Source organism: Plectropomus leopardus, chromosome 6 (assembly GCF_026936395.1).
Source record: "Plectropomus leopardus strain MGB_pleo_1.0 chromosome 6, ASM2693639v1, whole genome shotgun sequence".
Classification (NCBI taxonomy): Eukaryota; Metazoa; Chordata; class Actinopteri; order Perciformes; family Serranidae; genus Plectropomus; species Plectropomus leopardus.
Window position 1 is genome coordinate 31,184,719 of NC_142181.1, and position 10,497 is coordinate 31,195,215.

General features: G+C 41.3%; 1 long non-coding RNA gene across 2 annotated transcripts; it reads right to left on the bottom strand.

Moving 5' to 3' along the window:
- Nucleotides 1–3,556: 3,556 nt before the first annotated feature.
- On the bottom strand, nucleotides 3,557–9,354 carry LOC148189432 (uncharacterized). 2 transcript variants are annotated; one of them, XR_015776732.1, is made up of 3 exons: nucleotides 9,069–9,354; nucleotides 7,726–7,827; nucleotides 3,557–5,804 (listed from the first exon to the last, which is right to left on the bottom strand). It is a non-coding gene; the product is annotated as an uncharacterized LOC148189432 (long non-coding RNA). The 2 variants fall into 2 exon arrangements; XR_015776733.1 differs by having other exon boundaries at nucleotides 3,565–4,876; nucleotides 9,069–9,283.
- Nucleotides 9,355–10,497: the final 1,143 nt, after the last annotated feature.

Here is a 10,497-nt window from a genome sequence, read left to right on the forward strand (position 1 = left end):
TTCAGACTTAATTGGTAAATGCTATAGAATGATTAGATTATTGTCAAAGATAAGTGGCTGCTGAATAATATTTTAAATAATGCTTATATAGGCTTAGTGTTGTACTGAGCTGAATGTAACAGCTTGAACGAGCAATGGATTTAACATATGAATGGAGTTGTGTTCATCATCTGTTGAACATACTGTAGTGAATTTGAACAGTGATGTGTTCACTTAGTATTGCACATGCTGAAGTGCATTGGAACGCTGATGGTAAACTACATAGTTAACCACTACAAATCATTGAACTGAGATGAACCAAACAATCTGAGTCAGCAAACTGATCTGTAATTGACATCTTTACTTTCACGACTTGACTCTTAACTTATAATTTGCTTATGAGGACCTGTGTTGTTATTCATGCTAAGTAAAAGTGTGCTGTACAATACAACACACTACTGAGCCTAATTAAAGGCTGCGTGAGTCTATTAGTGTGTCTGTGTATGTACAGGGGGTGTAGTGCAGTGTGCGTCAGTACAGGCCAGGGTGAGGGTGCTCTGGCACTCTGGCAGCGCTGTGCTCCAGGCCCCTCGCTCCCTGGATTAATGCCGATTGTTTGGGAATGACTCGGAGCTCCAGACCACACAAGGAGAGCGAGGGGGAATCTGCGTGGGGCTGCAGGAGAGGGAAGCAGAGGGAAGTCCACAGAGAGTTTTTAGCAAGCTCCCTACTACCTCTTGCTGTTTCCTTCGTTCTCCTTCTTCCTCCACCGCACTCACAAATACTCTCTCCGTCTTTGTCTATCACTCTCAATCTTTCTGTTTCCTTTTTCATTCACCCTTTGAAAACCAATGAGCTGCACTCGTGCCTCTGCTTTCCTGGGGTCAAGATGAAACGCCATTTTCCTGACTACAGCACCTACTAAGTGTGTGTATAATTGTGTGTCTGCAAGTGCATGTGAATGTATGTTTGTAGTGTTCTGTGGGAGGTCTAAAGCACAGTGTGGGAGGACGCTTAGGGAGGGATATGAAGAGGACAACAATTAATCAAAAAACACAGACGCTGGCTTCAATTAGCTGAACTCTCACAATATGCTTCGTTGGTTTTTGGTGCGAGTCATTAGAGATGGCCAGCGTTTTCCAAGCAGTATATGTACCCAACGAAGATTGCACTGTAAACACGGGGTTGTATCCCAAATATATTTCTTTGCTATGTAATCTGTTCATTCAGCAAGTAAGCTAAACTCTCCTACTTCCTCCAACAACAGAGGAGGATGCTGACAGGGAGCACTCTGCCTGCTCAGCCCTAAAGCTCAAATTATGTGAAAGAGGAGAGAATAAAACACAAGAGCTGGCAATGACAGGAGACACGAGACTGACAGCTGTGTTTATAGAGTAGGGTGTGGGAGGCTGGAGCCCTGTGGATTCACTCCATCCAGAAAATGGCTCCCATGACCTGCCCAGATGCTCACTGTGACAAGATAGTGTTCATGTGGAAGCGCCTTATAAATCAAGCAGGAGCGTGATATCAGTCGCTTTTTATTCACTGTCTGGAATGACTAAACTCACAGTCTGGGATGGTCGGTTTTGCGTTTCCCAAAGGACGGACGAGAGAGAGAGAGAGTGACAGAGAGAGAGAGAGTGAGAGAGAGAGAGTGTGTGTGTGTGTGTGTGTGTGTGTGTGTGTGTGTGTGTGTGTGTGTGTGTGTGTGTGTGTTTATGGAGACCACTGGGTGTGTGTGTAATGATGGAGGTGGAGGGGTAATCTGTGGTTGAGCCACAGATCCTATTTTAACAGTGCGATTAAAAAAATCACAACACAGGAAACTCTCGGGTGTGAGACCATGATGTTTGGGAAGTGGGGTGGGGAGGGTGTTACAGATGGAGATGTGTGTGTGTGTGTGTGTGTGTGTGTGCGCGCGTGTGCGCGTGTGCGCGCGTGTGTGTGCATACGCATACCTTGACTGTAGAAAGTATATGATTTTTTTTCCATATGTTTACATGTGGCAGACGTGTTGATTTCTGACTGTGAATTAAAAAAAAAGCCACATTACACCACATTTTTTAATTTTAGAGACTTGTTACTCCAAAATACATAATGCAAAAGTTAATCCACACCTGAGACATTTGTCATAGTTGTAACAGCTGTAGCAGCTTGACTGACACCTTTTTCTACAGCACACATTTTAACTGTCATGCCAGAAAAAGCACAGGTGTTACTGATCACATTAATGATGGCTTGTAATCAAGTGTCCTTGTAAGCCATGTGCAGCACTAAAGCCAGCATGCACAGTACTAGAACCCTAAATGAAATGAAATGTAAATGAAGTAGCAAACTGGAATTCAGAAATCATTAAGTTTATATTTTATTTTCTTCTTCTTTCTCTGTATTTTATGTTGTAATTTCTAAAAGTCTCACATAAATAGGTGTTGCAAATTAGCATTTTGCTATAAACACTTAAAGCAGTGTATCTGGGACTTGAGAATGTCTGATTGGTACGGCACCAAAGTTACTGTATGTCCATGTCAAATAAATAAACAAACAAATAAATAAATAAATAAATAAATCTGTGCCTTTTTACTACCGTGACATGTTAAAACTTTTGCTGTATTTATTTAGTTATTTATTTACACAGCCATTGTCAGGTCCAATAACAACAGCTTAGTAGGAATATTCTCATTATTTGGCATTAGGAAAAAAAACGAATATTCGGTGCATATAAACATAGGACTTGGAGGGCGATGGCAAGCAAAAGGACAGAAACCAAAAGTGAAAAAAAAAAAAAACTAAATTGCTTAAGAGAGTTTAGAGTTTGGCAGCAAAGTCAGCGATTTGAGATGACCATGTTGTAATGTCAAGTGTGGTCTGAGGGCAAGTAATGAAACAAAGCTCATGGAAAGAATCTCTCTAAGAAGCCTCAGGTTGCAGCTTATATAGTGACTGGGAGCACTGGACCCAGGTGCTCCCAGTCAACCCAGTTGGATGGCCCGCCTACCAATTGCATGAACTTGTAAGAGAAACACGGCACAACTAAAACAGAGAAGAAGGTCATCATAAAACATTCTTTAACATCAAATGTATTTGAAACAATCATGAGAAAACAGATGTTTTGTTTTTTATTGTTGCCACTTGTGTCTCAGACACAAGTGTCAACACATACCAAAATCAGACACATACCAAAATGTTAAATGTCACGTCTGAAAACATTAGATATAAGAAGCAATATGGGATTAAGCATGCAGGCGTGAGGTGTTCATTGCATGAGGTTTGACTGACACTGACACACTGCCTTACGTTCACCGATTCCACCAACTCTCCGCAAAACTGCAAGAAAAATTAGCCAGCAACGAGACAACGCTAAGTTTTCTTCTGCTGTTGATAGTGATTTTCATCCCACAGCTGCGCAGCAACAAACACCAGCCCCCAGTTTTCTTTTGCCCATATCCTTCTTTTCCTCATTCCTTCCAACTTTCCCTTCCATCCACCTCCCCCCTCATCTTTAGGTGACTACCCCTGCCTCCCCCTCGTACACAACCCCAAACACACCCCATCCACCCCATAGGCTGCCTCTCTCCACTGCAGCTGCCAAGAATAAGACAGGCTGATGTGGGGGCCCCATGGGGGACGCCCCGCACTGGTGAAGTAGTGCTTCTCCAGCCTGAGCACTCACTCCGTTGAATTCATCCACTTGGCTCTGTTTATTTAATATTCAGTCAGCTGTGGGGAGTGGGGTTAGCCACAGCTTATAAAACTCAGTCAGCATGACCAAGATATACCCCCCCTCTTTCTCCAACAACCACACGTGCACTCATGCACGCACAGTTCCACACATGAACACACACCCTGTAATATACTGATACACTCTCTCCCATAGGTTTTACCTTTAAGAGCACAAAGTATGACGACACAGTCTGACACCTCCCTGGTTTTTATGTTCTGATGGAACACAATTTAATGCAATAAAAGTTAAAAAAAATAAATAAATAAATAAAAAAACAAATAACTTTTGTTTGTATAGCACTTTTTAAGATAAAGTTATCAATTGCATCACACACAAAAAGGGAAACTAATCAATTGGAATAGGGCAGATACAGCACAAAAAGACCATTTAATTCAGAAATGCTAATTATTTTTAAAAGAAGTCACTGAGGAAAGATACATTTCAGGAGGGAGGTTCTGACTTGTTGCTATAAGTTCAGGACTAAATACATCATAAGTAAATATAAAGTAGTTCTGTACCTCAGAGCTAACATGAACAAACACTGTATGGCCGCTTTGTTGAGAAGAAAAAAGCAGAGAAAAAAAAAGTTGCGGGTAGCCTTTTCATTTCATCCTTATATAAACTATCACACTTTTTCCTAAACTGATGGATGTAATGAGCTTAATTGTGAGACTAGTATTAAGACAACTGAACAGAAACAAAGCAGAAAGCAAGGGAGATCAGCACATGAGCTCCAGCACCACTTCAAGAAGGGAGTTCAGAAGAGCATTAAGTGGACGAATATGGATTTGTGTATGAGCAAGGAGGGGGAGGGGGTCTTAATAATTTTCACAGCAGCCCATATTCACTCTACCCTGCTGGGAGCAATCCCAGCATGCGCCATCTATGCTTCGACTAGAAGGCTCCATGGCAACTTCTGGGGTCAGGGGTCATGGAGAAAGGTTGCTTTTATCTGCTAATGAGGTCGGTACCTGGGGCTCCATGTCTCTCTGCCTCTGTCTCCCCGCATCTCCCCTGTGCAGCCAAAGGCGGGGGAGCAGCAGCTATGAATGCCTGCCAAGTGACACCAATGCCATCTTCACTCATCTCCTCCCTGGCCTCCGAGCCGCGCCTTTTGAGTGTGGGATGGAGTGCGAGGTTGCCGGGTGGGAGGGGTTACTTGTATTAGGTTGTGCCCTGTGGGGAAGATAACAAACGGCTCCGAAATTGCTGTCCCCCAGTCTGGCTCCTCATTGTGAAATAAGTGTTCACATGCAAATCGACAATCACCCCACAAGCCCCTTGGATGGTGTTCCCCATACCTTCATTTTACGAGTTTGATGGATTGCCTACGCACCAACATGGTTTGTGTAGCGCTGTACTTACTGTTTAAGTGGCCTGTGATTGATGTTATGTTGTTTTGCTTCTTACACACAAATCAGCTGTGCAGAAAGAGTTGTGACAGGGCATTCAAACAAACCACATGATTAACATTTACCTTTTTAAAATCACTAACAATTTAGAAAAAGCACCAAGTCACTATATCCTCTAAATTATGGACTGCTCAAAACAAATAAGTGTTGAATGAGGCACGGGTCTTTCCACTGGGCTGAGCAGTTAATGCCCCTGGAAAAAACACTTCCCTCGCCAATCTGCTCTCACTATATCACACAAGGCTCATTGGCCCATGTGCCCCTTCAATGGGGCAAACAGGCACCCTCACCAGCCCCCGTCCTTCTCCCACACCCCCTTACTCTCACACACACGCCCCCTGTCATGTTCGCAGGGCTGAGAAAGGAGTCCATTAACTCTGATTTAGTGGCAGTGTCATGCGGTCCCCTTTGTGAGGTGGTGACATTCAGTGAATAGGAATCAGAATTTGCTCCCCCTCCTCCTCCATCTTTCCTGCTCTTGGCTCCACACTCAGGGTATGTGTGACTCTGGTAGGAGTGTGAGGGGTTCAGAGTTGTGGCTGGGGGGGGCATGGATTGAGAGGGTTTTGCTGCCACATGTCTCTGAGTGGCGGACTCTTTGTGCCTGGGCCAGCCTGTTTGTTTAGCCTTTCCTCAGCGAGCTGCTTCACACATCAGTGCTTCATACAGACAACTGAAGAGACAAGCTCAAGCTTTGAGAGGTGAGGGGAGAGAATGAGAGAAGGCAAAAAAATAACAGTTTGAGACTTAGGTAAAAAAATCAGAGGCATCTCCGCCAAATCTTACAGAAAAAATATTTGCTATAAATGATACATTTCTTGTTGTAAGTGTCTCTGTCTGAACTAAGAAGATAAACCAGTGGTATCTTTAAAAGTGACTTTAGAGTAAAGCAGAACTTTTACTTCTGCATTGAATAGTTGCATACCTATGGTGTAGGCTCAACATATAGACTTACCCTACACTGTCGCTTGACATGCACATTCCCTGAAATGTATCTATATGACACAGCAACTCAGACCTTCTATTTATAATTTGTAAACAGGAAGCATAGATTTTGTTTACTTTATTTTCAAGATAAGAAACAATACATTCATACAGTCACCATAAATAGCATTTTATGTCTTGTGTGTGATTTATCCCAGTCTTATATGAGTAGAGAAAAAGTTTGTGAGCCGCTGAGGCAATTTACACAATGTAAAATGTCACAAGCTTATGTTTATAATGTTATATGTGGGGAAAATGTGTTTAGTAGAAGACAAGGGTTTTGTCAATGAACCTTGTGAGTTAGACTTTAACACCTAGACAATGTATCAAGGATGGTGCCTATTGCCAATGGGGTTGCTCGCCTGGTGCATACATCAAGAAAGTTTTTCATCTTACAGGTTTACTTCCGCAGTATGCGGGCTACTATGTGTGTGCATTAGTGTTACTCCTGCTGGCCCTGCCTGCAAGTTCCCCTTTACATCATAGACTTTAAAGTGTGAAGATGTCACAGATTTTTGAATGACTTTTCTCTGCTCCGTTTTACACACATAAAACCACCATGGCTCAAAAATTCAGAATAGAGAGTCATAATTTTTGCAGTTCAAGGTGTGCTGTCAAAATTTTTACAGACATCTCTTTTACAGTGGTGGTCTATGGGAAAAAAAAAAATCTGGGAATTTTTTTTCAGTGCAATAACGCAAGTGGCCACTGGAAAAAAAAAAAATCCATAAGGCTGAGCAGTTTTCCTGGGGGCCTGGTAAAAAAGGAGCCTATTTGTGTAAAATATTGATGCCATGTTTCAGTTGAATAAATCAAACTTTACTGCATTTCACAGAAACTCAGCACAGCAACATAGAAACCAGATCACCAACTTCCATTTTAGAGGTGTAATTGCAGAACAACGTTGCACAAGTGTAAATGCTCAAAATGGCATTTGCCACTTATATATAGGCCACTGCATACACTCTGAACAGAGCCTTTGCAGAACTATAACTCAGCCTTAAATATTTGTGCTGGATTATGATCACAAACCAAAAGCAAGAAATCTAGAGTTCAGAGCCACAGCAGCAGCTTGGTCACAGATGCCTCACAACATTTGCAAAAATGATCATTTCTTAGGGAGGAATACTGAGAAATCAAACTGTCAGTACTTTTGGTAACACAGAGAAAACATAAATGAAAGATAAAAGCAGGTGAGGCAATGGATACTGAGATTTTATGGGCACCATTCCAAAAAGCTAAGAGACACACTGGGCTGAAAGATTTATCATGTAATATTTCAAAGCTGCAGACAGCTATATCTGGAAGAAGTTTGTGAGGTTTCAATGTGAGTTCTAGTCTTTCAAATGTAGTATAACTCAGTTTTTCAAATATATTCTGCAGCTATACTTTCTCAAGCCATAGAATGACAGTTGTTAATCAGAGATATTAGCACATAAAATTATTTTTATCATTTCATTATTAGATAGTATTTCTTGCATTAAGTTTAAATGTTGGCTATGCTGAGTTTAAACTGGTCCCACAGCTGTTATCCATTGGTATCAATGGCTGTAGCTCATGACCTCTGAATCCATTAATTCCTGACTAACTTCTCCCACCAGCCAGTGATGGGTCACAACAGGCTCCTACCTCTGGTCTCAGACGTGTAGACGCAGAAGGTGAGCCGTGTCCACATGATGAGTAGGAAACAGGAGGGCAGAGAGGTCAGACTTGATTATTCTTCCCTGCTCCCTTGGAAAACAAAATAAGAAAATATTTACGTAAACAGGAAGCTAAGAATTTTCTAATGATTAGAAACATGTTGAGCCCATTTGTCTCACTCTCTCATTTAAATTCACCAACACACAAATATACTCATATATACATGCACTGAATGGTATAAGATTAATTATCAGAATAGAGAACAGATATCGTTATGAAACAGATTTGGGGAGTTTAGCTTCCTTTCTGAATGGTCGACTGTTTTAACCCAAACTGAAAGCCCATTAATGTTGTCAAGTTTAGGCTTCCCTCCAGCAATGTTAGATCAACCATAATAACTTGTGAGTTTATGGACCTTTGCTCCCCAAATGTCTACCATGTTGCTAATTGCGTACATCTGTGGCTGGTGTTTTGATGTTTTGTCTCAATGTGCAGCTGTCCGTTCCAACAGCCTCTGGTTAAAAGTGGCACAGCCCTCCGTTATCTGTGTCCAGCGTTTAAATAGAAGCCATGCATGTGGTTCGTGATTCGCCAGAAGGACTTTGCCTTTTGTTCAAAGTCTTAAATTCGACTTACAGACCAGTGCAGATAGTTTTTGACTATTTTAAAGATAAAGATATACGTGTATAAAGTCTCCTATTTATTTAATGCCATCTATTCCCATCTATTTAATGGTTTTATGAAGACTATTATGCCAAGTGTACACTAATGTTTCTTCAGGTTTGACACAAACAAGTTTAACACTAAAAAAAGTAGGAAAAAATCTAAATGACAATAATGAATCCTGTTATTAATGTTTTGGGTAAATTTGTACATAGTGGAAACATATTGTGCTTCTTTGTTAGATGTGTGGTGTTTCTTGCTGATATCACAGTCCCACAAACTTATCAACTGATCTCATAGATACTAAATATAAATGTGCATAATACAAAAATGTTAAATATCAAAATTAACGCGAGCCAGTATTACATGACAAACATACAAACATTCTTCTCATAATCATTGTGATCATGTCATACTGGGTTGCTACATAACACAAAATTGCCATCTTAGAAGGTCATCTAATTAATTAATGAGCCCTAAAAAACACTAGCTGCCAATGGGGTAAGGGAAGAGCATTCAGAGTTACCGTTTCAAATACAAACCAACTTATTTTGTGTATTTACTAAAAGATGAATGTCAGAATGTCGACATATGTACACTAGAATTTTTTTTTTTTAAATTTACTTGTTTAAAATATAATTTTGAGGACTTTTGGTTAGTTGCCTTACCTTTTACTGAGAGAAAGCAGCCTTTTTGATGAGACTGATGCCATTTCTCAGCCTGAGAAATGTCACTATGATTAAGAAAAAAGTTAACACAGCCCCCACAGTCCTCACACACAGACACACACACACGTACAAAGTATCAGCGTGCGTAGATGCTCTTGTCTTGATTTGGTTGCACTGTGTGTTTCTTCTTGTTTGATGCTCAACATGGACCTTTTTCACATTTTGCCTCATCATAAGCACAGGTGAGAGTGATAACATTAACGAGGCTCAGTTCCATTCAGTGTGCCAGTAAGCTATTCCAGTGAGCCAGCATGCACAATACCAGGGCTTCTATTATATACTATGACATGTCAAAATGTCTGCCGTGAATTAGGTCTATGTTGTTTAATTAAACTCAGCACACCAACACTGTGCAAAGTCCTGAATGGGAGTGGTTTATTTAACTGTGCTCTCATGAAAGTTTACTTACAAGCTCTGGAGTTTGTTTATATCAGATAGCAAGCATCCACACTGCTTCATGGTGTCTTGCAGGGCCATCAGAGGAAGGATCAGCACAAATGTGTGCTATGTGTGTACGCCAGTGAAACCCAATCTTGAGTAATTGTCAGGATAAGGCAAGGGATTGACCTCTGCCATGAACCATATTTTCTGAAACAACACACACTTGAGCTAGCTTTGAAATAGCCTCTCCTTCAGGACTGGAGTGGCCCGTGAGGAAGCTAGTCATCAACTTTTTAGTGTAACTAAACAAAGCCTGTGGTAATTTCATTAGCTCACTCTTACATTCTCAGCAAGCAGATAGCTGGTGCCCTCTGCTCTCCCAGACGCTATCCCTCTGCTGGCTGTGACATCACACGCCAGCAATGTGAGGCATGAATTTATCTGGACAGGACGGGGACGCTCCCCACCAGCTCGTAAAGCACAGCTTGTTTTGCATTTGTAGCACTGTTTTTCATTCTCATTTAATAGAACCAACTCTTCCCCCTTCTAGTAATTTATTAAAGCACTTAGTAAATCAATTCAAAAACTTCTCTTGTCGTCGTTTGACTGTTGGACCTCAAAGCAAATGTGGTCATTGTTATTGTAAGAGAATCCAAGACCATTATGTTTTGTGTATTCATGACAGATTCGTGGAAAATGTTACAAATTCTTGTGGCATGTCATAACTTTTTTTTTAATTCAAAGCTCTTGTCACTAACTTCAAATACACACACACCACCTTTCCCATAGTCTTTACATCCCCTCTGTCCATCCAGACATGGGGTGTTTGTGTCTTTGGTGTTGTGACAGCTCGGATCCTGCGGCGTTCAGCTTGCATTCCTTTCATCCCAGATCACCCAGGGGTCAGCCCCACCTCTCTCAATCATTGCCCCAGTGTGAAGGAATCAGACAGATGCAGGATCTGGCAGATGGTAGGCAAGTTCATGGT